The sequence below is a fragment of the Lygodium microphyllum genome, chromosome 3 (assembly GCF_053477565.2).
Source record: "Lygodium microphyllum isolate KBCC chromosome 3, Lygodium_microphyllum_v1.1.10, whole genome shotgun sequence".
Lineage (NCBI taxonomy): Eukaryota > Viridiplantae > Streptophyta > Polypodiopsida > Schizaeales > Lygodiaceae > Lygodium > Lygodium microphyllum.
This window is the reverse complement of record NC_141137.1, coordinates 150517310-150542541: the sequence shown is the minus strand read 5'-3', so window position 1 is coordinate 150542541 and position 25232 is coordinate 150517310.

Genomic DNA, 25232 nt, shown 5'->3' with positions numbered 1-25232 from the left:
AAAATTTCAGATTTGCCTAGAGCTGCCAGGCAGTACATTGGTCGTAAGGAGAAAGAGTTGAAGAATGCAGGTATTTTGCAAGCAGAAGAGCATGTGGATGGATTGTATGAAGGGATGTCTTATGCAGATACATTGTTTGAGATGAGAGCAATGCTGAAAACTGATGTATGCAAGGGTTCAAAGATCATACCTGTGCAAACCTTGGATATGTTTCAGGAAATTTCTGGGTTTATGCTGCAAACAGAGTTAGAGGCTGAGAAAACTCAGCAAACTGAATTTATGGCTGATCTTGATCAGCTAATAGAATTGCAGAGGGCTGAATCCATTCAGCCAACAGAGTTGAATGCAGAAAAATTTCTACAAGAGTTTCAGGATGCATCTATGCAGTCCATAGAGCCGAGGGCTGAATCCATTCAGCCAACAGAGTTGAATGCAGAAAAATTTCTGCATACAGAGTTTCAGACTGCACCCATGCAGTCCATAGAGCTAAAGGCTGAAATTTTTCAGCCAACAGAGTTGAAAGTTGCTGAAAATTTGCAAAAATTGCAGCAAAGAAGAGAGTGCTTGAATGATGCCAAGGTTGACACAAAATATAAAATAGTTGATAAGAAGATTAAGCCGGTTGCAGGCCCGCTTCCTTCTGATAGTGATGAACAGATTGAAAAAGCTATGAAGCAGCCTACGTTGAGGGATCCTGCAAATATTGGACATAAGTTTACAGCTGAAACTCTTGCAGAATTGAAGATTGGAAATGAAGATTTTTTGCTTCCAGTGGAAAAAGAATGTTTTAGAGAGATGCTTGGACGTCATGGTAAGGCATTTGCTTTCTTTCCACATGAAATTGGCTGCATTAGCCCCGAATTGGTTGCACCTATGGTCATCTTCACTGTTCCTCATGTACCATGGAATATACGTCCTATACCTGTGCCTAAAGCACACTTGCCAAAGCTGATAGAGTTGCTGAATGAGAAGATTAAAATGGGGATTTTGGAACCCTCTTCTGCACCCTATTCTAACAGGTGGTTTACTGTACCAAAGAAGAATGGTACTTTGAGATTTATTCAGGATATGCAGCCCGTGAACAAAGTGACAATCAGGAATGTGGGAACAGGTCCAGTTGTGGATGAATTTGCTGAGGCTTTTGCAGGACGAGCCATCTATTCACTAGGTGACTTGTATTCAGGTTATGATCAGTTTCAGCTTGCCTTGGAAAGCAGGGATATTACTACTATGCGGACACCTATTGGTCTTGTAAGGATGTGTACCTTGCCTCAAGGTGCTACAAACTCAGTTGCTCATATGATGAATGCTATGCATAGAGTTCTTCGAGACTATATTCCGCAGTATACCATGCCTTTTCTAGATGATGTGCCTATTAAGGGTTGTGCAGAAGAAGAAAAGAATGAAAGTCTTGATTTGCGTGGATGTAGACAGTTTGTGGCTGATCACTTGATTGCTTGTGAGCAAATATTGACACGATTAGAGGAGGTAAATTTGACACTTTCAGGGCTGAAATCTGTCTTTTCTGTTAATGAAGTCATCATAGTTGGGCATATGGTTGGATATTATGGCAAAAAGCCTTCTCCTGCAAAGGTGGATGCCATAAACAGGATTGCAGAGTATTGTTCGACTACTTCAGAGGTGCGGAGATTTGTGGGAGCTTGTGTATTTTACATGATTTGGATTCCTCATTTTGCTCATATTGCAGATGTTCTCTATCAGCTGCTTCGAAAGGGGCAGAAATTTCATTGGGATGAGAAGCATTCAAAAGCCATGCGTAAGCTCAAGAAGCTGTTGCAATCAGCTCCTACTCTACGCAAGGCGGATTATCAGTGTGGACGGCCGATCATGTTGACAGTTGATACTAGCCCTATTGGCATAGGTTGGGCTGTGGGACAAGATGATGCTGATGGAAATAGGTATGCTATCCGCTTTGGAGCTAAAGTTCTTAATGAGCGACAAAGGAGATATCCGCAGATTAAAAGAGAGTTGTGGGGAGTAGTCACTGCACTGAAGTGTGACAAATGATATTTTATTGGAGCTTCAGTTATTGTGGAAACAGATTGTTTGCCTTTGCTTGGCATGATTACTAGTTGCTCGACTCCAGATATAGCGATGCTTCGGTGGATTGCCTATATCAAATCATTGAATCCAGAATTTCGACACATAGCAGGGAAAGATAACCCAGTTGCTGACATGCTTTCTAGAGCGAGATATGAGGATGAGGAGTCAATGCTTGCAGAAGATGATGAGACAGAGTTTGCTGCTTCTGTCCTTGTTCATGATTGTCATGTATCTACTGTTGAAGCCTTTATTGAAGAACTTTATGTTGATGAGTGGCTGCAAATTGGACAGTATCTAAGTTCATTGACTCGAAGAGCTGATTGGACAGATGATGAATTCAAGAAAATCAGAAGGAAGGCTTATGGGTATTTCTTGAAAGATGGTTTTCTTTGGAAGCATCCAAGAAAGAGAGGAGGCTTGCCCTTGAGAGTAGTTTGTGATGTAGCGATGCAAATACAGATTATGCGAGAGTTTCATGAGAGCTCATGGGCTGGACATAGAGGTGTGTGGGCTACCTATGAGAAAATCAAAGAAAGATACTGGTGGAAAGGGATGTATAAAGATGTTTCTCACTTTGTGGAGACTTGCAGGGACTGCCAGCTTTACTCTTTAGTGCGACATCGTGATGAGTTGCATCCGACTTATCCACTATGTATGCATTACAAGTGGGTGGTAGACTTGGTTACTTTGCCAGTGGGACTTTGGCAGATGAGATATCTTGTCTTGGCTAGGGAGGATCTTACAAACTATGTTGAAGGTAGACCGTTGCGAACGAAGACCACCACTACAGTATGTAAATTCTTGTTGGAAGAAATATTTTGCAGGTATGGATGTATAGGCAAGATTACAGCTGATCGTGGAGAGCTAGATGCTGATGAAGCTAGAGAATTCTTCTCACAGCTTGGGATTAAATTGGCTCTTACTACTGCCTATAATCCAGAGGGAAATGGCAAAAGTGAAAGAGGACATCCGCCAATAGTTAAAGCATTGGCAAAAGCTTGTAGAGGTCGGATTGGAGATTGGCCGAGATTACTACCTTTTGCATTGTGGGCTGATCGCTCTACACATAGTGTGACTACTGGATACATGCCTGCGGAGTTGATGTATGGGCAAAAACCTGTCATGCCTACTGAAATTTGTGCTCTCACTTGGAGTGTTCTTCCGTGGCATGAGAATTTATCAAGGGAAGAGTTGTTAGCCCTTCGGATTCGTCAACTAGAGAGAAGGACAGAAGATGTGCAGCTAGCCGTTGATCGTTTGAAGGCAGCCCGTCTCAGAAATAAGGACAGGTTTGATTTAAGGCATCGCTTGAGGCCTAGAGCCATAAAAGAAGGAGATTGGGTTCTAGTCTATGACAGTAGTCTAGAAAATCAGCATAGTAGCATGAGAAAAATGGTTCAAAGATGGTTTGGACCGTATGAAGTGAAACAGGTTTTTGACAATGGTACCTATGAGCTGGCTGAATTAGATGGAACAGTATTGAGGGTGCCTATTGCTGGAAAACGAGTCAAGATTTTCAAGAAAAGAGAAGATGAAGAATATGCACTTGAAGCATTGACAGAAGAAGAGCAGGTAGGAGAAAGACAAGCAGAAGAGACAGAAGACATAGATGATGAAGCCGATGGAGAAATAGGTCTACTAGAATCAGAAGATGGACTCGACCTGTTTGTGGAGTTGAATGATCCTGGTTAGTTGGCACATCCGGAGGATGCGCAGGTTTAGAGGGGGTGGATGTCGTGTTGCTGCGCATCCGAGTCGTATACACCTCCATTTCTTTTGTTGTGCATTTGTGTTAATTTCTGCATGTGATTCATTGTTTGTGTGATGCATTTTGATAATCCGCATCCAGTGTACATATTCCCTTAGTGCATGTGTATGATTTTGTTTGGATGCATGATGTGTGTGTATTAGAAAAATATGAAAAACTGATGCCAAAGGATCTTTGTCCTGCTGCTATTTGTTCTAGCTCTGTGTGTAATGACAGTCTTTAAGATCACCACATGCTATACATCTCGGTATGAAGGTCAAAAACCAGGAACTTCAGGGTTGAGGAAAAAGGTTACTGTTTACAAACAACCCAATGAAGTCACTTTTGTTTCTGCAGTCAAAGTTTGCTCCAACATGACAGCCTTCAACATGACAGCCTTGGTGCAAGTGTTTTGAAGATATGCTACAAGAAGGACATTTAAAGGAGGCAGAAGAGTTGCTACAAGATATGCCTCTTGCAAATAATCTTGTTGCTTGGATGTCAATGTTAAATTAATGCAAAAGGCATGGTGACATATTGCTAGCACAGCAATGCTTTGACAAAATTGTCTCATTGAACTCACATGATGCCTCAGCTTATATGCTCATGTCAGACCTTTATACAAGGGCTGGAATGAGGGAAAAAGCTAAGAAAAGAGAGATATTTTTGAAATGCTATCAATGGCGGGCTTGCAGAAAAGCCAGGAAAAGGAAGGACGCTTTCGGAACGAAAAGAGGGGGGGACTGGTCAGGAGCCGCCTGTGCAGAATTCGAATGGGGGGAGCCCTTCCTTTCTCTCTCATTTGTTGTTTTGCCGATTCATCGGTCGATCATCGACACGTTGTCAATCACACCTTCCGTCTCTGTGATCGCGTGCGGAGAATTGGTCGCCTGCATCCGATCAACCATCGCCATGTTCAGAAGTGAACAACAACCTCAAGGTCAACCAAATTTATCACACATTCCCACACAATCTTGGTATCTCTCTCCCCTCCCTGTCCCTCACTCCGTCGGAGGTTATTGGCTCTGCCTACGTATGTAACAGCAGGGAATCTTTGTCCCTCTCTCCCTCAGAGGTTATTAGCTCTGCTCATGTATGTAACAACAGAGAGTAGTTGGCCTCTTCTTCATGCTCGCCTGATGAGGTTTATGGTTGATTCTATGCCCAGAATGTAGAGGCTTTTGGTCTAATGTATCTCGAATCATAAGAACAAGGAGAACTTAAGCAGAACCTTAACTGGGTCAACTTTCTTGTACCAATTTATACTAGCAAGCAATCCGCCCTCCGTTGTATCACGTTGTCTCTTGGTACTTCAAAGGCTTACATTTGAAACAGAACTTGATGACATCGGAGCAGAGGGCTTAGTGCTAAGGAAGGTCACGTAGGGCTTAAAGACATTGGAGCAGAAGGCTCTGGGAAGAAGGGCCATACATGCGTGATGCAGGAATTGAGAACTCTGGTGGACCAATCGATGATAACAAATGTGCAGCCAAGACAGGGTCATAGAGTCTGCTTAATACCGTCATTTTGAAGATTCTGTGTCCATGATACCTGCTACTCCTCTTGCCTTACCCTGATCGGCCTGCAACATGGGCATTACATTCGGCTGCACTCGTGTGCAGGATACGAAGGGGGAATCTACCGCGCAACACATGCTGGAGAGGCATCGACTGGTTGATCTCCTTCTTAATGATGTTACTGCTCTCCAGGAGGGTGGGATTTTGAATGAAGACATTACCACGAATTTTTTGGAACTAGAATAGAGGACGTTTGAAAATGGTCAGCAGGAAAATAGCTATTGGTTAGGCTTTACTTTTCCGGATGGTGTTATACGAGAGGAGATCTGCTGGTTGTTGCTGATGGTATACTGAGTGAAAGGCTCCAAAATCCAAATATGAGATCTTTGAAGCATGGGAGAAAGCATGTCTCTATAGTGCAATCCTAACTGATGTGGTGGTTTCTATCTGGAGGCTTGAAAAACATTCTTTCAGGATGTAATACAATCTATCAAAGGGTCCTTTGTTAGACATTCCTTTTTGTGGAAAACCCATGACTCCTTTGTTGAGTGTATTGGGTTCAAATCATACAGCTGAAGTGTTTCCATGCTCGGCTGTTCACTGCTATTGTCTTCTCTTGTGGCAATATCTTGCTGAAATCTGAATGCTGAAAACAGCCTTGAACTGGTGCTGAATGTTGGGCTGATTTATGGGTTGATTGCTCAATGTTTAAAGCGAGAAAAAGCTCAGAATTGCTGCCCAGCAGAACTCTTCAAGTCTCCTCAAACCTATGTACCAAAGACATAACTGTCTTCAAAAACCTGAATGTAAACAGTTTATGAGAAACTTCAGATTATTCTGAACATGAACTTCTTGTAACTCATTTGACAAGGAATATAGTGAACTTTGGCATCAACAATTCAATTTTCTTCTTGTTAGTCTCTTCCATTACTGTACCTTGAACTCCGTGTTCAGCAGCCCTTACACGAAATCTACGACACCGCAGAACACGTCAGAGGATGGTGTCGCCACCAGCTAGCACGGGGGGGAAAGAGGCCTGAGTCATTAGCCTCGTGGCCAGAGTTGGCTAGACGTTATTTTATGGCTGCTGTTGCAGCGGGTCGCAGGGGAAAACACCAATCGGAGGGCCAAGGGGGTGGTACAGCGACTGACAGCGGGTGGCTACGGACGAAGGCCCAGGGGAGACGACAGTCACTGTGGATGGAGGGGGGGACGACCTTCAACGGAGACCCAAGGGCCTATGCAATAGCTGACGGGGGGAGGGTGGCGACGTAGCCTCCTGTCTCTCCTGCGTCTCTTGCCGGGGGAGGGGAGAAGCCTCCCCTATATAAGGGGAGGGGAGGAGGTAGGTGGCATGGCCACCCCTCCCACCTGGGAGGCTACATGCCCCCAAGCACCATCACTCCCTCTCTCTCTCTCCCTGACGTGCGGTCAACGAGGAGAGAGGGGGGAGTAAAAAAATTGAACTAATGATTAAAAAATTTTCTTTTTCTTTTAAAATTTTAGGGGAGGGTTCCTATGGCCTATTACATTCTCTCCCCCTTAGAGGACTCGAGATGTCCTCATCTCGAGAGGACCTGGGGGTATTGTTGGTTGAGAGTATCTTTGTCCATCCGGGTGGCATCCTCTTCAGGATAATCTTTCCACTGGACGAGGTATTCTGTCAAGGTCCTTGACCTCAAATGCCTCTCCCTGACATCTAGGACTCTATCAGGCCGTAGCTCAAGGACTCCTTGGCTAGGCATTACAATTTGCTGATCATCAATTACATGATTCGGATTAGGTAGATACTTTTTCAATAGGCCAACGTGGAATACATTATGAACCTTTAGGGTTGCGGGCAACTGTATTCTGTAAGCATTAGGTCCTAGGCACTTAGTGATCTTATAAGGTCCACAATACCTTGGACTTAGCTTCTTGTACTCTCCCAAGGACAGTGAACTCTTTTTAGGGCATACACGGATGAAGACCATATCACCTTTGATGAAGGATCTGTCTTGTCGTTTCAAGTCTGTGTAAGCCTTCTCTCTATCCTTGGCGGCTTGGATGTCTTATTGATTTGATTTGTTCATCCATATCTTCCAGCATCTGCTTTGAAGCTTCTACCCTTAAGGTTGGATCCGAGAAGCACAAAGAGTATGACAATCGTGCACATACAATGCTTGAAAAGGGGTCATCTGAATACTTTGTTGGTAAGAAGCATTGTAGGCAAACTCAAGGAGTGGCAAATATTCAATCCACTTTTTGGGTTTGCAACAGCAGTATGCCCTAAGCATATCTTCAATGACTTGGTTGACTCATTCCGTTTGACCATCAGTTTGGGGATGGTAAGCTATACTGAAACATAGTTGAGTCCCAATAGCCTCGAAGATAGCCCTCCAGAAGTGTGATGTGAAGAGAGAGTCACGATCACTAATGATTCTTCTGGGTAACCCATGTAGTTGAATATTTCCTTGATGAATAATCTTGCGATGTTTGAGGCTTTATAGTTTGTCTTGACAGGGATGAGATGTGCAACCTTGGTGAGCATATCTATTACAACCATAATAGAGTTGTATCCTCCCTGAACTTGGGGTAGGCCAACAACAAAGTCCATACTAATGAATTCCCATTTCATTTGGGGAATGTCAAGTGGTTGCAATTTCCCTGGCATTTTGACATGTTTTGCCTTAATGCATTGACAAGACAAACATTCCGTGACATATTTGAGGACGTCACCCTTGAGCCTATCCCAATAATAGCTCTTCCTAACCACATTAACGGTCTTGGCATAGCCAGGATGCCCTGAGAAAGGGGAGTCATGGGCTTCCCAAAGTATCTTCTGCTTGAGAGTTTGGCTTGCAGGGATACATAATGTTGTCCTAAAGTAGACAAGTCCACCACTGATTGATAGAGAATTCTTGATACTTCGTCTTTAGCTTCGGGTCTTGATCCTTGATGGGGATCTCCCCTACCAATTTCTGATAGATTGGGTCATGACATGCCTCTTCTCTAGCTAGCTCAAGAATTGGGTTGTTTGGCATTGATACCTTTGTGGCCAGAGATATTATTATTGATGGATCTTGCAAAATAAGAGAATTCAGAAATGCCTTGCGAGACTGAGTGCATCGGCAACTACATTCACTTTTCTAGGCCTATATTTTATTTCAAAATCATATTCTTCTAGCACTTCGATCCATCGACGTTGCCTCATGTTAAGCTCATTCTGGGTGAAGATCCATTTAAGGCTCTTGTGGTCCGTCACTAAGGCAAATTTGTTACCCAGCAAGTAATGTCTCCAAAGTTTGAGAGCATGGATGACAGCCAACAGCTCCAGATTGTGGGTAGTATAATTCCTTTCATGTCTCTTCAATTTCCTTGAAGAATATGCTACGGGATGACCTTCTTGCATAAGCACACATCCTAAGGCAAGTGCGCTAGCATCAGTTACCACTTCAAACTCCTTACTAAGATCAGAAAGTTTCAGGATGGGTGCTGATACTAAGCTTTGCTTTAGCTTGTCAAAGCTAGTCTGTTCGGCAAGTGACCATACAATTGCTACTTGCTTCTTTAGTAGATCAGTCAGAGGCACTGCAATCAAAGCATAATCTTTGATGAAGATCCTGTACCATCTTGTCAATCCAAGAAAGCTACGTATTTCTTTGACAGAAGTTGGTGTTGGCCATTCTAGAACGTCTCTGACCTTCGTTGGATCTACTGAAATTCCTTCCGTTGATACAATGAATCTCAGATATTCAATCTGTCGCTTGAAAAATGAACAGTTCTTCTTCTTGGCATAAAGCTTGTGTGCTCTCATTGTTTCAAGAACAATGCGAAGCTAGGGTTCATGATCTTTTTCCTGTTTAGAGTAGACTAGGGTATCGTCAAAGAAGACGAGTACAAGTCATCAAGATAGGGCCTAAAGATATTCTGCATTAACCTGTTGAAGGTAGCAGGAGCATTTGTCAACCGGAATGACATCATTAGGAATTCAAAGTGTCCATACCTTGTGCTGAATGCAGTTTTCGGAATATCTTCTTCTTTGATCCTTATCTGATAATATCCAGATCTAAGATCTATCTTAGACAAGATCTTCGCACCTTGAAGACGGTCAAGTAATTCATCTATTCTTGGAATGGGGTATTTATTTTTGATGGACATTTGATTCAACCCTCTGTAGTAGTCAATGCATAGACGAAGCATTCCATCTTTCTTCTTTTGGAACAGCACTAGAGCTCCCCATGGCGAACTGCTAGGATGGATGTAGCCTTGGTCTAGTAGTTGCTTGAGTTGCTCTTTCAATTCAATAGCTTCCGGGATGGACATCATATATGGCCTCTTTGCGACTAGTGCAGCTCCTAGTGCCAGCTTGATTTCGTGGTCGACTTCCCTTTGAGAAGGAAGTTCTGTCAGCTTCTTAGGAAATATGTATGTGTATTCCTTTAACCATGAAGGTTCTTCCCCAGATTCATGATTCTGATCTAGCTTATTCAGTTTAATCAGATAGACATGTAGATCCTTTCTAACTCCTTTTATTATCCGTGTTGCTTTTGCCAACTGAATTTTTGGCTTACCAGCCTCTCCTTGAGTTGTAACTAGTTCCCCTTCAGAATTTCGAAAGGAGACTTGGCCCTTTCCACAGTGGATGTGGGCATCATTGGGTATTAGCCAATCCATTCCAAGTAAACATTCGTGGACACTTAGGTTCATTACCCTAAATCTCAACGAAGTTGGCTTCCCACCCAGTAGGAATTTCACCTTAGCAGTTTGCCTAGTACAAGAGACCTCACGACCATTGGCCAATTCCACAAGTAAAGTAGGTGTGTCTATTGTGGCTATCCTAGCCTTTTTGCACAGATCGGTGAAATGAAGGAATGTGTACTGCCACAATCAATTAGGGTTTTGAAGCTTTTACCTTCATAATCCGATGGAGTTCGGATCACCGAGAATTGGCGATTCGGACCCTTCTTGTGAAGAGCGGCGTGAGCCGTTGCCTTCTCAATATCAGCATCCATGGATGGATCTTCTTCATCGCCCAGCTCCTTGTTGGAAACACTGGAGGTTCTTCCTCTAGCCATAACGGTGGCTCCTTGGCCATGGGCGGCTCCTTGGAATTGCCCTTGGCAATGTCCTTTGCTAAGCTTGGGACAGTGCCTCTTGAAGTGTTCGGGCTCGTTGCAATGGAAGCAATGTAGATTGCGGTCATTACCTTGTATAGGAACAAAGTTGTTGACAGCATTGGTCCTAGATTTTTTCCTTTGTCCTAGATTCTGAACTTGCGCTCTCTTAGTCTGAGCCCTATACATTCCCTTATTCTAATCCCTGTAAGGCCAAGTCCTGTTGTTCCTTGGCTTGGTCTGCACCTCCTGTATTATTGGTGTAGCTCGAATGAGTGCATCTTGTAGGTTCGTTGGTGGGCACATTGATTCCAAGTGGGTGTTTACGGGGCGATTTAACCCAGCACAAGACTTTGACACCTGTTGTGTCATATCCATTTGAGGCGCATACTTTAGGAGAGAAACGAACTTTGAATAATATGCATCAAGGGATAGTCCAAGCTGCTTCAATTCATAGAATTCGTTCATCTTCTGTGTGCGGTAGGCAGGTGGCAGATACCTCCCTCACACAGTTTCCTTAAGCTTCTCCCAAGTGACTGTCCCTTCCGAGATTGCTTGGTCTCTTCATCATTGTTTCCACCAAAGTCTTGCTTTGCCTATAAGCTTAAGTTTGGCGAGCATAGCTTGGTTAGCAGGTGCAGTTTCTATTGCCTCAAAATAGTCCTCCATGGACTCGATCCAGATCTTGGCGTCAGCTTGAACAGTCCTTCCCTTGCCATCGAACTCAGATGGATTGATTTGTTTGAGAAGGAACTTCTTCTCTTAAATCACAGCTATACTTAGTGCAGGGGTCGGACTTGGAACCTGCAATTGGGGTTGCGCCTGGACAATAAGATTCTTTATGTTAAAAACTTATCACTCGTTTCCCATATCACATTATTATAACTTGCACATCTTTTAGCCAAGTGACTTAATCACTTAACACCTTTGCCAACGTTTACAATCAGGATAGACAATAGTAAAAGTCTTGTCTATTCATGAGAGCATAGCCCTTTGAGTACATTTATTTTGGGAAAGTAGAACAAGCTGATTGGTACATCAGTTTAGGGAAAATAGGGTTGTGTTATAATCGGCTACAGGGATTGAGTAATAATATGGAGTGGGGTCATGGATTTTCAGGAAACGATAAGTCGTAGGAAGCTTGGGATATCCCTTCCTTTGATACCCTTTCTTCTCATAGCTCCCTAGCACTTTAATTCTGTCGCCAACAGGGATCACCCGAGTCACTTCTTCATACACATACTTATTCTAGTTGACTTGTTGACCGCCAACATGTAGGGTTGCATTTGCGTGAGCTTCGACAAAGATGAACAGCTTCACGATCTTTAAATCCTCCATCCACTTGATTCTCTTCAATTTGGTTTGAAGGTACGCAAGTCGGTGGGTTGCTATGTAGTATATTCCTGATTCTCCCGTCCATCTCCCTTTCGCATACAGGGGTGAAGGGTTATAGATGCGGTCCAGAATATTCATCATGCCTAGCTGTGGGAGCTTTTGCTCAACCACCAAGACCCATGGACCACTTATTGTTTCAAGCATTCTAAGCCAACTCTAATGGCTATCTCTCACCTAGCCGACGCGCCGTCGATCCTACGAGTATAGTGAGCTTACCTTGATGCTTGATCGAGTACCCTTCTCTCTCTTGCACCCCGGTAGCTCCATGATTCTTGATGCTAGCTCAAGCATCCTCAAGCCTCCTCCATCTCCAAGCTCCATCCTCCATAGTCGTGTGCGCAAGAGAAGAGAAAAGAAGAGAAGAGAAGAAGAGAAGATGAGATGGTGAAGAGCTTCACCCTCTTGATCCCTCACTCCCACACACATTCACTCCCTCACACTCTCACACTCCCTCTCTCAAGAGCACACACAAGCAAGAAGGAGAGAAGAAGAGAGGAAGAAGAAGACTCTTTTTGCCACACACCAAAAGAATGAGCTTCTCATTCACTTTTCAACTTTATATACAAAACCCTAAATCCCTTTTGGGCAGTCATCCCCTTTTTCCCTTTTTTACATGGCCAGTCGTAGCCTAGGCCCTTTTTCCCATTTCCCACCACTCTAATTTCATCCTATTCCCAACTAATGCGTACAATTTGTACAGGAGTGAGCTTGGCGCTCTTTTACAAGGATTCGGGAGCGCTTCCATATTTAATGGTGCGCCTTTTACTCTTTTGTTGCCTCGGGGCGACACTGAGACTTTCTGAGGGTCATGCCCGAACATTTAAATTTTTTAGGGTCTGGCTACCGGTCAAGGTGCTTTTTTCTGCTTTTATCCTACGCCTTTTTTGCTATTTCCTTTTTTCCATTTTTCGCTCCTCTGTGCTGCGGGAAACACAGTAACATTACCCCCCTCCTAGCCAAGTTGCTGTCTCATGGCACTGCGGTGGGAAGTAGTGGCTAGTTAGGTCTGTTGCTAGGTGGAACTGGTGGGTGGATGACACTGCTTCCAAGGTGGTTGTATGAATGAGAGGTGATGGAGTTTAATGACGATGACCAGGAGAGATTCTGGTGTGCTTTAGGCTTCATGAAGATGCTCGGCCTCTCTCCCATAGTTATGGCATTCATTTTGCGACGGCTGATGGAAATCATGTAGCCAGTCGGCCTTTGAGCTGATATCACATACTCGCCTCCTCCACAGGGGTTGGCCTTTGTAGCCCTGTACAGTGTGTAGGACTTCAAAAACTTTATTCTGCCAGTAGTCAGCCGCTTCTGTGCCCCATGAGGTCGGGGTCTTTTCTCCCTCTTCTAGCCATCTTTGCCCCAACCGGCCACCGACCGCGATTACCTCGTCCATCACCTTGACCGGCAGGACCCTCCGCAGACTGTTGGGTAGGAGGAAACTAAAGGTGAATGGATCATTTCCTTGTTCCTGTATCTCCCACAACACCAGTTCTGCGTGGAATCCTGTGGGGAGATCATCAGGGCATGGTGGGAGAGGTGCGGACGGTAGCACGGCTGGTTTGGCTCTTAGATGTTTCCTGGCTTCCTCCACTAGCTTCCTATGTCTTTCCCTAGAGGCGGCTTTTCTTTCCGCAGATGGGTCCTCTTGTGGTGGCTCCTGAGACTGCGGCGAGGGGGGCTGTGAAAATACATCCTCCCTGAATTGGTTCATGTCGATTTCCAGTTCTGCTTCCTCTCCTTGCCGTTCTCCCTGTGCTGCTTCCTCCTCGAATCCGAGGGCGTTGATTTCCTGGGGGTTTAGGCCGGCCAGCAATAGGTATTTTCATTGCTCATCCAAGCTCAGCCTAACCTCCGCAGGTAAGGGTGGCATCTGCAATCCAGCGTGTAAGGCTCTCCGTGCCATGTCAAGCTTTCTCTACGTCACCTCCAATGACTCTCCTTGCGATGCATGGGTGGCGTCCAGGATGGTGTTGAGGAAGGCCTTCTGTTGAGTGCTGAAGGCCACTTGGGCTGCTTCTGCCTTGCTCTTTGCGATGATTTTCTCCTTCTCTGCTAGAGCAAGGCGCCACGCCAGTGTCTTCACCCTCTTTTCATTGTGCGCAGCCCACTCCTCTACTCTTTTGTTCATCACTTTCAAGCTCTCTCCTTGCTTTAGGGTTAGCATCATGAGTTTCTGCTCATAGTCTTCCAACTCCCTAACCAGCCTTTCTTGCTCTTCTTTTCCAGAGGTTAGTTGATCTGTCAGGCGCTCGATCTCCTCTTGCTGCTCCTTTATGCCTTGTTTTCTCTCCTCGTCCCTGGCATTCAGCTCAGCCACAAGTGCATCAACCTGAGCAGATTTCGTAGCGAGCTCCTGATATTGCACTATCAGGAGCTTGTGCTCTCTTTGCATTTTCACTAGTTCCTGTGTCTCGTCTTCGAGCTGTTGTTTCCAGTGCTCCTCCCTCTCATCCTTAGCCTTCATTTCTTGTTTGAGATCTGCGATCTCCCTCTGCTACATGGCTATCATTCTCATTTTATCCAGCTGGAAGGCGGCCACTTATTCCTTCTTGGCTACCAACTCAGCCACGGCTATCTTGCATTCCTCCTTAGCTTTCTTCAATTGGGAGAGCAGCTCGGCGACGTATTCGTCGTAATTAGCCGATGGCGTCATCGTTGTGTAGATGTGTGAGGTCGAGACTTCTACCTTCTGCCTTTTGGGCTCTTGCCTGGATTCCGCATCCGTAGCTGGCCTCTTTTGTCCTGTGGCTGTGGTTTCTGTGCTCTTTTCCTGGCCCATCTCTTTGTTGATGAAGTACTGCATCCACGCCACGAAGTTTGACAAGTCGGCACTGGTCGGGATGCTAGGGGTGATGGTGGTGGGTTTAGCGGAAGGCATCGGGAGGATAGGAATTGGATGAATCAGGGCCTTGCCCTTACCCTGAGGGACTGGAGGTGGCACAAACTCCAGTACCTGTGTACTAGATCCTTGCCCTTCTTCTCTATGCGAGCTCAGGTTTCCCAGTTCATCTACTCGATTCTGTTGCTCGATGGATCGGCGTGTGGCTTCCGCCAGGTCCTCTTCCTCCTTCCTTCGCAGCTCTTCCTCTTCCTCATCCGCCTTTCTCTTCCTTTTCTCCTCCACTTTTCTCTGCTCTTCCTTCTTTTTCCCTTTTTCTTCTTTTTCCTTCCTTTTCTTCTCCTCTGCTTCTTGTTTCAATGCCTTCTTTACTTTCTGCAATTCTTCTTTTTCCTTCTCCTCCTCCTGTCTCTTCGTCCTCTCTCTCTCCTTGGCTTCTTTTATGGATTCTTTCTTTGCCCTTTCCAAGTCTTCTCTCTCCTTCTTTCTGCCTTCATCATCCTTTTTCTTTCTCTGTGTTGTCTTCTTCTTGGGTTTCCTGGTTTTCTTTTTGCTTGTCTGTCCCTCCCCTTCTTCTTTTGTCTTAGTTCTATCGGTGGACCTATCCTTGTCCTGGTGAGAGGAGGTGACCTCTCTGGCGTTTCTCCTTGTCCTTCTTCCGCCTCCTGTGCTTCCTTCACTGCATCCTAGATGAGTGCAATCAAGACACCTCCATATGCGATGAAGGAGGCTTTCTTTCTTTCTATAACTTTAGAAGCCGGAGATTCTCCTCCTGCTGGTGCCCTTCCTAGGGCCAATGCTTTGGCTGCCTGATCAATCGTTTTTCACACGTACCCATTCCAATCCACTTCGTCTAGGATATGGGCTGCTACATTCTCCAGCACCGGTACACTAATTCGATGCATCAATGAATTGTAACGTTGGCTGGAGAAAAGCAGATGTATCAGCTTGGCCTGCATCCTGGCTTCTGTGTTAGGGATGTCCTGGATGCTTATGCCGTCATTTGTGAGCACCTCTTCCTTCTTTATTTTCAGCATGGCATAAACATCCCTTTTTTGTTTCCTCTCCATCTTTGGTACCAATCCCAAAGCCTTCTCCACCAAGGCTAGATCTAACCAGACCTGTATCTGCTTTGCACCTTCTCCTCTGCCCACTGTTACAATACCACATTCTTGGTCTGGGTTGTATGTTCTGAGGAACTCCACGCACTTTAGGTGGTCCGGCTCCTGCGAGAACTTTTCAAGATATTTTGTGAGGTTGCATTTTTCAACCACCCTCCTGGATGCTTCCTCCTTGGCCACCACGACTTCTATGTTGTGGATGGTTCGGAATTTGAGTTGGCTGAAGGCGCGGTTCTCTAGATGGATGCGGTATTGCTCCCTTTCCTCATCTGTGAACGGGAGTCGATGGGCGCGGTCTTGCTATGACATTTTATGCTCCTGCCATAAATCGTAACTTTCATTAGTATTTTCCACATGTCAATTCGCTAATTGCTGGAAAAGAAAAACTCTATGCTTTTTGAATGAATTCATTAGGAAGCCATGTTGCAAAGGGTTCTTCTAATAGACCTAAGTCCAAGCGGTCATAGCTGAGGGCTAGCGACACGAAGGTGGCATCAAGTCGTTTAATGCATTCCACCACGTCATCCCCGGTGTCCTCAGCAAGGTCAGCGGCTAGCGCTAGAAAGGATTTTCGTTCATAGGAGCATGTAAGGCTGACGGGTGGTTGAGGTTTGCTAGAACTAGAGGTCTTGACAATACATAGTTGCAGTTGGGAGTTTCCTTGAGCCTGCAGCTGGGCTGGTTGGCCCTAGCAATGATTCCAAGCCTGCATCTGTAGCACTTGGTAATACGTAAAAAAGCATTGGAACAGTCTCAGACTCGATAGAAATAGCGACTCTGCACTTGCCGAGAAGTGCATATGAGTGGGCTACGTATGGGTTTAATTTGGTAGTTGTGGGTTGAAGTAGCAGTTTGCCAAGTTGGATCCAATGACTGTGGGTTAAGACATTAAAGTCTTCTCCCTCGTCCGATCAAGGCATTAAAAGCGCATGTTTGCTTGGCATGACCGTGATACGGAGGTAAGCGGGTTCTATGGCTTCCTCATCATCTTCGTTTATTTCAGTGATTGTAACTACTCGTACTTTGACCAGCGGTTCTAAAAATCGTGGTTCATACAAAGGATGTGTGGGAGGGAAGTACTTCTTGACACGACTGCCATTGAAAAAGCCTATTCCCTCACCGTCTAGTGTCTCAAGCTCGACATTGCCGGTTCGGCTGATTGCACGAATCTTGAAGGGTCCGAGACATCTGAATTTCATTTTTTGCTTATGCCCCTTAACTGAGTAAAGGAGCACTAAGTCATCCTGTTCAAACTCCCGCTGTTTGAAATGCTTGTCAAACCAGCTCTTGCGTCGAGCTTTCTCACAAATAAGCGCGTGGGTGGCTAGAAGACGAGTCTCTAATAGGCGTTCAAGCTCGACCAGGCATTGCGTCCATGCCTCCTTCCCTTCCCATCGTTCTTGAAGTGCAATTATCAGGCTAGGAATGAAGAATTCTAATGGTAGAATCGCCTCAGTTCCATAGGTCAGCCTAAAGGGAGTTTGGCCTACAGCCATTTTATAAGCTGTGCGGTAGGCCCACAGGGCTGCCATCAGGTTGTTGTCCCAGTCACTCCGTGAGGCTGAGACTACCTTAGTCAGGACATTGATAAGAATCTTATTAGTTGATTCTACCTGGCCATTCTCCTGAGGGTAGTATGGTGAGGATTTGCGATGGATAATGAGAAAGGTGGATAGGAGCTGTGCTATCACTTCGTTGATGAAGTGTGTGCCTTGGTCACTAACCAGTTCGATGGGGCAGCCAAAGCGCAAGATCACTTGCTTCCATAAGAACTTGGCAGTCATCCTAGCATCATTTTTTCGTGTGGCTCTTGCCTCTGCCCATTTTATGAGGTAATCCATGGCCACAATGATGTACTTGGCTTGTGAGTACTGCGCCGCAGGACTGATGGGCCCTATGAAGTCGATTCCCCATTTTTCGAAGGGTTGGCGAGCAATAATTGGGGTCAACTCCATTTGATCTTTATGCATTGGGACTTTTGTCTGTTGACACTCGTCACAATGCTTGACGAAGCGCTTGGCATCGCAGAAAAGTGTGGGCCACCATAGTTGAGACTGCAGCACCTTCCGTGATGTCGTGTCTCCACTAAAGTGTCCTCCCGTTATGCCGTTGTGTGCCTCTGAGAGCACATCGTGCATCTCATGCTCACATGCACCTATGCAGCAATCCGTCTTGCCCCAACCTATAGAGTTGGCCTGCAATCAGCTGGTAGGGCTGGATTTTCAGGATCAAGCGCTTGAGTCGGGCTTTTTCTATTGGTCGCTCAAGTAGTCCGTGCTCGAGCACTTGGACTATGTCGTCCGCCCAATATGGCGTTAGATCAACCTTAAATACGTCTCTCTCACTGGATAGGTGGAATAAGTGGGCGTCGGGTAACTCGTCAACGATGCCTTGTCCAACGGCTTCTCCTATGGGGACGCGTGACATGTGATCAGCCATGTAATGTTGTTTTCCCTTTTGTACTACCACGGAGAAGTGGAAATCTAGAAGCAAGAGGAGCCATTATGCTATGCACCCTGTAGCACAAGGTTTGTTTACTAAATAGAGCATGGCTTGATGGTCCATGAAAAAGATGAAGGGTGTGGCCAATAGATAATGCCGGAATTTCTTCACAGCGAACACCATGGCTAATCCCTCCCTTTCTATTGTCGAGTAGTTCATCTCCATCTCAGTGAGTTGTCTGCTAGCAAAGCTCACTGGATAATCGAAGTTGTGCTCACCAGGTTGGCACAACATTGCCCCCACAGCAAACTTAGAAGCATCGATGTGCATGTGGAAGGTGATGGTCCAATCTGGGGCTCATAGAATTGGTGCTATTGTTAGAGCCTTTTTCAATTCTTCGTACACTCGTTGGCATGCCTTGGTCCACTCAATGACAATCAGCAGCTTGTACAATGGTCTGGCGATCAGCACGTAGTTCAGTACAAACCGCCGATAGTATCCTGTATGGCCTAAGAAGCATTGAACTCCCTTGTAATTAATTGGGGGTGGAAGGTCAACAATAACCCTAACCTTTGAGAAGTCAGTGGCAATGCCGTTCTTCGACACCATGTGTCCTAAGATTCATCCGTGTTACCCAAAACTAACACTTCAAGGGGTTCAAGGAGAGACGATATAAGTGACACCGTTCAAAGACTGCACGGAGTTTGTCTAAGTGTTTGATCCAGGTCGAATGGACAACAGGCCGTCGACAAAGATCTCTAACTCCTTGCAAAGCATGTCCTTAAAGATAGTGCACATGAGACATTGAAAAGTGGCGGGGATATTGGTCAACCCGAAGGGCATGACTATGTATGCAAAGATGCCCCACTCAATGACAAAGGCGGTCTTGTGCCTGTCTGCACGATACACTTGCACCTGGTTGTACCCTGAGAAGCCATCCAGAAAACTGTAGGCTTCCTTGCCTGCCACCCTCTTAAGCATGTGCTCGGTGTACGGAAATGGATAGTTGTCTCTCTTCGTAGCAGCGTTCACCTTCTTGTAATTGACACACACACGGATTTTTATGTTCTTCTTCATCACAATGACTATGGGTGATACCCAGTCTGTGTGCTCAATTTCGTAAATGAATCCAGCTCTCATCAGCTTGTCAATTTTCTCTTTGACAGCATGAGCATGTTTTGGATTCATAGGGTACGATCGCTGCTTGACCGGCAACACGTCCGACGTCATGGGTATGTTGTGAGTCATAATACTCAGATCTAACCCCCTGTAGCTCCTCTAAGGACCAGGCAAAGACGTCTATGTACTCTCGCAAGAGAGCAACAAGACTCGTTTCTTCTTCACCAGTCAAGTCATTGGCAATGAACACTGGTCGGGGTGTTTCCCCTTCCTGGGCTAGGTCTACCTCCTTGACCTTGGCTGGGGGTCCCTCGATTGGTTCCCTCGTCTGCCCTTGACGTTTGGTACCTAAAAGAACTACTACCCTATCCCCTTTTTTGAATTTTATGAAGCGTTTAGGGAGGTCCTGTGGCTTTCGCTGTTCTTCTGTTCGTGTATCGCTGAGTTGCTTTGCCCTTTCCTACTTTAACCGTCTGTGCCTCAGGTGGACGGGTAGGTCCCCCTTGGTACGTCTGATCGTGGGCGGCCTAGGGATCTCTGGATCACTATCCAAACTAACTTTCGACTCAGAGTCAAACCCTCCATCTTCGCTAGAAGAGGTGGTCTCCCCTAGTGGCCGCAGTTCAGATGGTGATTCGGTCCTAAGTATTGATGTCGTTCCTGGCTGGGCTAGGCCTGCTTGCTCAAGGTCTATGGCTCCTATGTATTTCAACCAAGCACGATCACATTCCATGCGCATGACTCCTCGCTCTACTCTAAGGGTCTGCCTTTTCTACGGCTTGGCATCTGCTCGTATCTGCTCAATTTCTCGTCCTTCAGTGTCGTATTCTATGGTATCTACTTCACCCTTGCTCTCATCACTGAAGGACTGGCAGTCTTCATATTCGTCGCTAGAATCTTTGTCATCCGACTGCTTGTCATCTCCTAGGGTTTGGCATGCCTCGTGTCGTTGGTCAGGGACTAGGGCCTAGGTATACATGAGGTTTAAATCGTGCACCCTGGTCCATTGCCACTTGGATTCCTCTAAGAGATCCTGGAGAGGTTTGAAATTTGCAGCTGGATTGCCAGCTAGCTGGTTCGTTAGGTATTCCAGTATTCCCTGGAGTTCCCTTTTTTTGGATGGTACATGGAAGGTGACAGGCTTAGGCTTTCCACAGAGGCTTCCTGCCATTATGCAGACTGGTGTAGAGAGTGCTCCGTTAGACTTGCCGATCGTTTCGATGGCTTTCTCGTACGCCTCATGGTCTAAGAATGGCAGGTCGATTGTAGCGAGAATGTGCTTCCAATCCTGCTCATCCTCTGGGCATGGGATATAATTGGCCAAGGGCCCATAGGGCTTCTTGACCCAAGTATTCCCCTTGAACATATCAGAGATGGCGTCTAGGTCGACTGGTGAGGTCCTTCAAGTATCCATCTCTATTCTTACGGCGTCCGCTCTATTGCCAAGGAAGATCAACCCGTTACCCCAATCTTTGATGACTCTAGCGTTGCGCATCCAGGGTCGTCCTAATAGGACATCGTAGTCCACTCCCTTCATGACTATAAAGTCGACAGAGAATTGGACACCTGCGAGTCAACAGAGAACTGGACACTTGCGATCTTCACTGGCTTCAGTACCCCGAATGGCTTCACTCTCATACTGTTTACTAACGTGACATTAAACCTAGCAGTTTCGACAGGTGGGTTTCCCCAAGTCTGGAGCATTGTGTGGCTAAGCACACTAACCCAGCTCTCATGTCTACGATTCCCTTTCTTGTAGTGTCACCTAAGGCTAGGACCGGTAAGACCGCGTGCATCTTAGAGCCTTCCCAAAAGGCATTGACATGCAAGGATCTAGGCACGGAGTGCAGCGTCAAACTTGGCAATTGCGTTTCTGCATCTTGGTCTTGAGGGTCTGCCGTGACCGGCTCTTGTGATCCTTCGACCCACTGCTTAAGATCTTGCCATAGGGTAGGATGCTGCTTAAGCAGATCTCCCCGGCTAAGTGTTACAGGGGTGGTCACTAGCGTGGTCAAGAGATTGTTGGATATCGTCCTTCCGCTAACCTAGATTGTCCGGGCCAATGACCATGGCTCATCTGCGGCTCTGTCGCTTCAAGGCTTGGTCTTAGCGGCATTGCTTGTGGCGCGGTTTCTTCTGCCGACTCAGGTTGAGGCAGTGATATCAGCATGCTTATGCTGGAGAGGTCATCGATCTCGTCCTCTACGATGGGCTCATTATCTCTGAGGTGCTCTTGAGCCTCCTTCACCCATTCCTTCACCTTTTCTATGGCCTCTAATTGTCGCTTTGGATGCGGGTATTCCCCTACCGTAGCGCTTCCCTTTTCGGCCGTCTTAGGGGTTGAAGTCTCTGCCTCTGCATTTGAAACCTTCTTTCCTACAGGCAGAGTCGTAGCACTCTCAGTTTTTAGTGTGACTTTAGCTTCCGATCTCTTCTTCTTTCGCCTACGGCTTTTCTTCCCTATCGACGTTGCGTCAAGATTGCTAGGTCCTGGCAGAGAGATGCTGGCCTGCTTCATTTGGGCTTGGATCATAACCCGTAATGGGATAGCTGTGGCCTCCCCATCAAGGTTTTTGACACCAAACAACCCCAATGGGACAGATGGCATGTTGGCTGAGTTAGAGGATGGCTTTCGCCTTGGGCAATCTACGAAAAGATGGATGATCCCGCACTCTGCGCATCTTTGGTCAACCTTGTCTCTGTTTTGTTGCTCTCTTTCAGGGCAGTGTGATGAGACATGGCCGGGGTGACCACAAGTCCAACAAGTGACTAGATCCTGCGGCCCTTCTAGGCCTCTACCTCGTCCTCGTCCTAACGCCATCACCGGCACACATCGATAATCCATGAGGACCGTGTTGCCCTCATCATCATGCGAGACGTAAGGGTATATATAGGTCTCTTCTTCATTCGGCTCTTCCATATAGTGGACTGGGGTGTCGCTCGGTGGGTGGGTCATGTAAGGACCAGGCGGTCTAGGAATGCCTGTAGGATTTATGTCCATTATAGGGACGGCTGGTTTCATATCATTAGGCGTGGGAAGAGCCAATGGGGCTCCCCTTCTGAAGAATGGCTGTGGCCTGTTCGCTAGATAAGGCTAGCCATAGGGTTGCGAGTATGAAAGTCTTCTTGGTAATCTACAATGCGCGACATCATGGCCGAACCTACCACAGTTAGCATAAGGTCTTGACCTAGGGTCTTGACACTCGGCCGGCAGTGGTTTCCGCCACAGTACATGCATTGGATATGTGGGCGCGTTGTTCGTCTCAACATGTCTTGTAGCTTGGCTAACTCCATCTTGACCTCAGCCAAGCCTTGGTCTGTGTCTTCCCCTTATCTTGGGACGATGGGATTGACCGCTCACTAGAAGCTGACGTTCTCTTTGAGCTTCACGAGTTGGTTTCTTCTAGATTTGAGCTCCTGGAGCTCCGCTCTTTCAGCTGATCATCAACTCTGATGGCTTCCTCAAACACTCTAGCCACCGCGTCCCACTGCAAGCTTGAATTGCCTATCAAAGCCTTATACAACTCCTCTCTTGAATTCCGCTGATGAATACAATCGAAACTACTCTATCAGTTGGTCGCTCGCCTAGGGGGATTCTCTTAAAGAAACTCCTCACATGGGTCACGTAGTCACGGATGTCCTCTTTCTGCTTGATGTTTATCAAGCGTACCAGTAGGTTATCGGAGTATCCGGGCTCGGCAAATCTCTTGACGAAGAGATCCTTGAGGCTATTGAAGTTGGCTCACTCCGCAGCATCTAGGCTCGTATACCACGTCCTACCCTTGTCGCCTAGGCAAAGCCCGAATGCTTGCGAGCGTTGAGTTTGGTCGTTGAGGCCATTGGCTTCGCAGACTTGCTCAAACTACTCAACAAAGCTATATGGGTCATCATGAGGTTGGTACTTATCGAGTTGCTTGGCAACAATCGGTATTTTGGCCTGGCTTTTTGAGCCTTGGTTTGCCCCTAATCCTGCAAGCAGCAATGTCGCTAGTGCGGTGGCACTCTGCTCTACTGCAGTATTATCGAGCAGCCGTTTCATGAGGAGCTCGCTCAACGTCAAGTCTCCCTCCAGGGCTCTCTCATGGTCCGTTCGGTTTCGGCCAGCCAAGTTCAGCACTCGCTGCACCTCATGCAGCTCCATGCTTTGCCTTTGGCTCCTAGCCTGCTGATCCCTATTGTACTCCGCTATGCCCTGCAATGCTTTGCAGGCTAGCCTTCTCTCCTCTTCTAGGTCTGTAATGATTGCATCTGCTATCCTGCCGCGGTGCTCGTACTGGGCGTGCGCATCGTAACTGCTCACCAGTTGCTAGATAGCATCTGGGAATACATTCAAATCAAGCTCCTCATTAGACCGATGGTTTGAGCTTTCTTCCGTCATGGTCGAGTTCTCGTGCTCCACTATGCTGTCGGTCAGGTTGAATAGACTTGACAGGTCCTCGTCGTTGGCGCTCCTTGCTTGGTCCTACTCTGCGCCTTGATGGTTTGTCTATGTCTTGGGTCCTCTCCTATTGGTGGGTTCCTTGAGTGGTTTATCTGAGTGAGTTCCTTTGGTTATTGAATACAAAGATCAATTTATAGTCACTCGGTGCATATGTCGTTTCTTGTGCACTTGTGCCCAATCAGGCTTTTAGCTTTCTTAAGTGTACTTCAAGTGTGGAGATTCAATGTGAGTGCAGTAAGCAATTCCTCAGCGTCTTACACACTCTCGCTTGTTTCGGGCCTGATAGGCTTGTAGATCCATTTTCTGGTTGTTTTCTCAGGGTTTCAGATTTTCTCTTATGTTGTCTTGTTCGTTTTCGGTCGATCAGGTTTTACGGCTCAGGGACTCGCACTTCTAGCCGCTAAGCGGCTGCGCACTACAATTTCTCTTATCACGTTTGCCAGAATCAAGTTCTGAGCACTCGAAGGGTTTCAACAGTTTGCGCTGCTGCGTATTTGCTAGGTCAGGTCAAATTTCTAAAAAATTTGACAGAAAGTTGCACTCGGACCAACTGGTCTAAATTGCAAGGTCAGAGTAGGTCACTCGAACAGGCCGAGGCACAAGGTCGAGGGTCAAATTTTCGGGTTTGACTCGAACGATTTTGATTCGGAGGGGCAATGGCAAAGTCGGACAAGGTGATTCGGACGAGTTGAACAGCGCTTGGGCTGAGGGCCGAATTTGGGATGTGGTCGAGGGCCGAATTTGAGATTCGGACGGGTCAATCAGACGGCCGGACGTGCCACGTGGCAAAAAGCTTTGACTCGGATGGTCGAATGGGTTGACTCGGACAATTGCCTCAGACAGTTCGAGGGCCGGTCCGAGGGCCGGCCGAGTGACAAGGGCTGAGGGCCGATTCTGGGACTTGGCCCAGGAAAGGCCACTCGGACGGGCCGAACACGGCGCGCATAATCCGCGCGAACACGATTTCTATCAATTCACCAAATATAGGCTGGCACCATGGCCATGCACTTCCAGATCCTATCTAGGGAAGTAGAGGGAGAGATTCGTATACCTGAACGGCCGGTAAGTGCATCAGTGATGCGATCGAATTGATACGGGCTGGAGCTCTCTCTCTCTCTCTCTCACACTGAAATGGCACAAATGAGCTCTCCCTTGGCCTCCTGGCTCTTATATGCCTTTCCAAGTGTGGCGTTGAAGCCCCCAATCACTCACTTGCCGATCTTAGGTATCACTAGCGAGCATTTTACCCATTTTGCACAAATTTTGCCCTGTTTTTCCCTGTTTTGAAACAGTAAACCCTACCCTTCTCTGGTTCGATTGCCTAATTCTAACCTACGCTAAATGCAACAAAAATCGAAGGCAAAAAACTGAAATAGATTCTCCATACTTTCCAATCATCAAACAACCAAAATATCCCAAAATACTTGCTTGTTTTGAAGATCAAAAACACC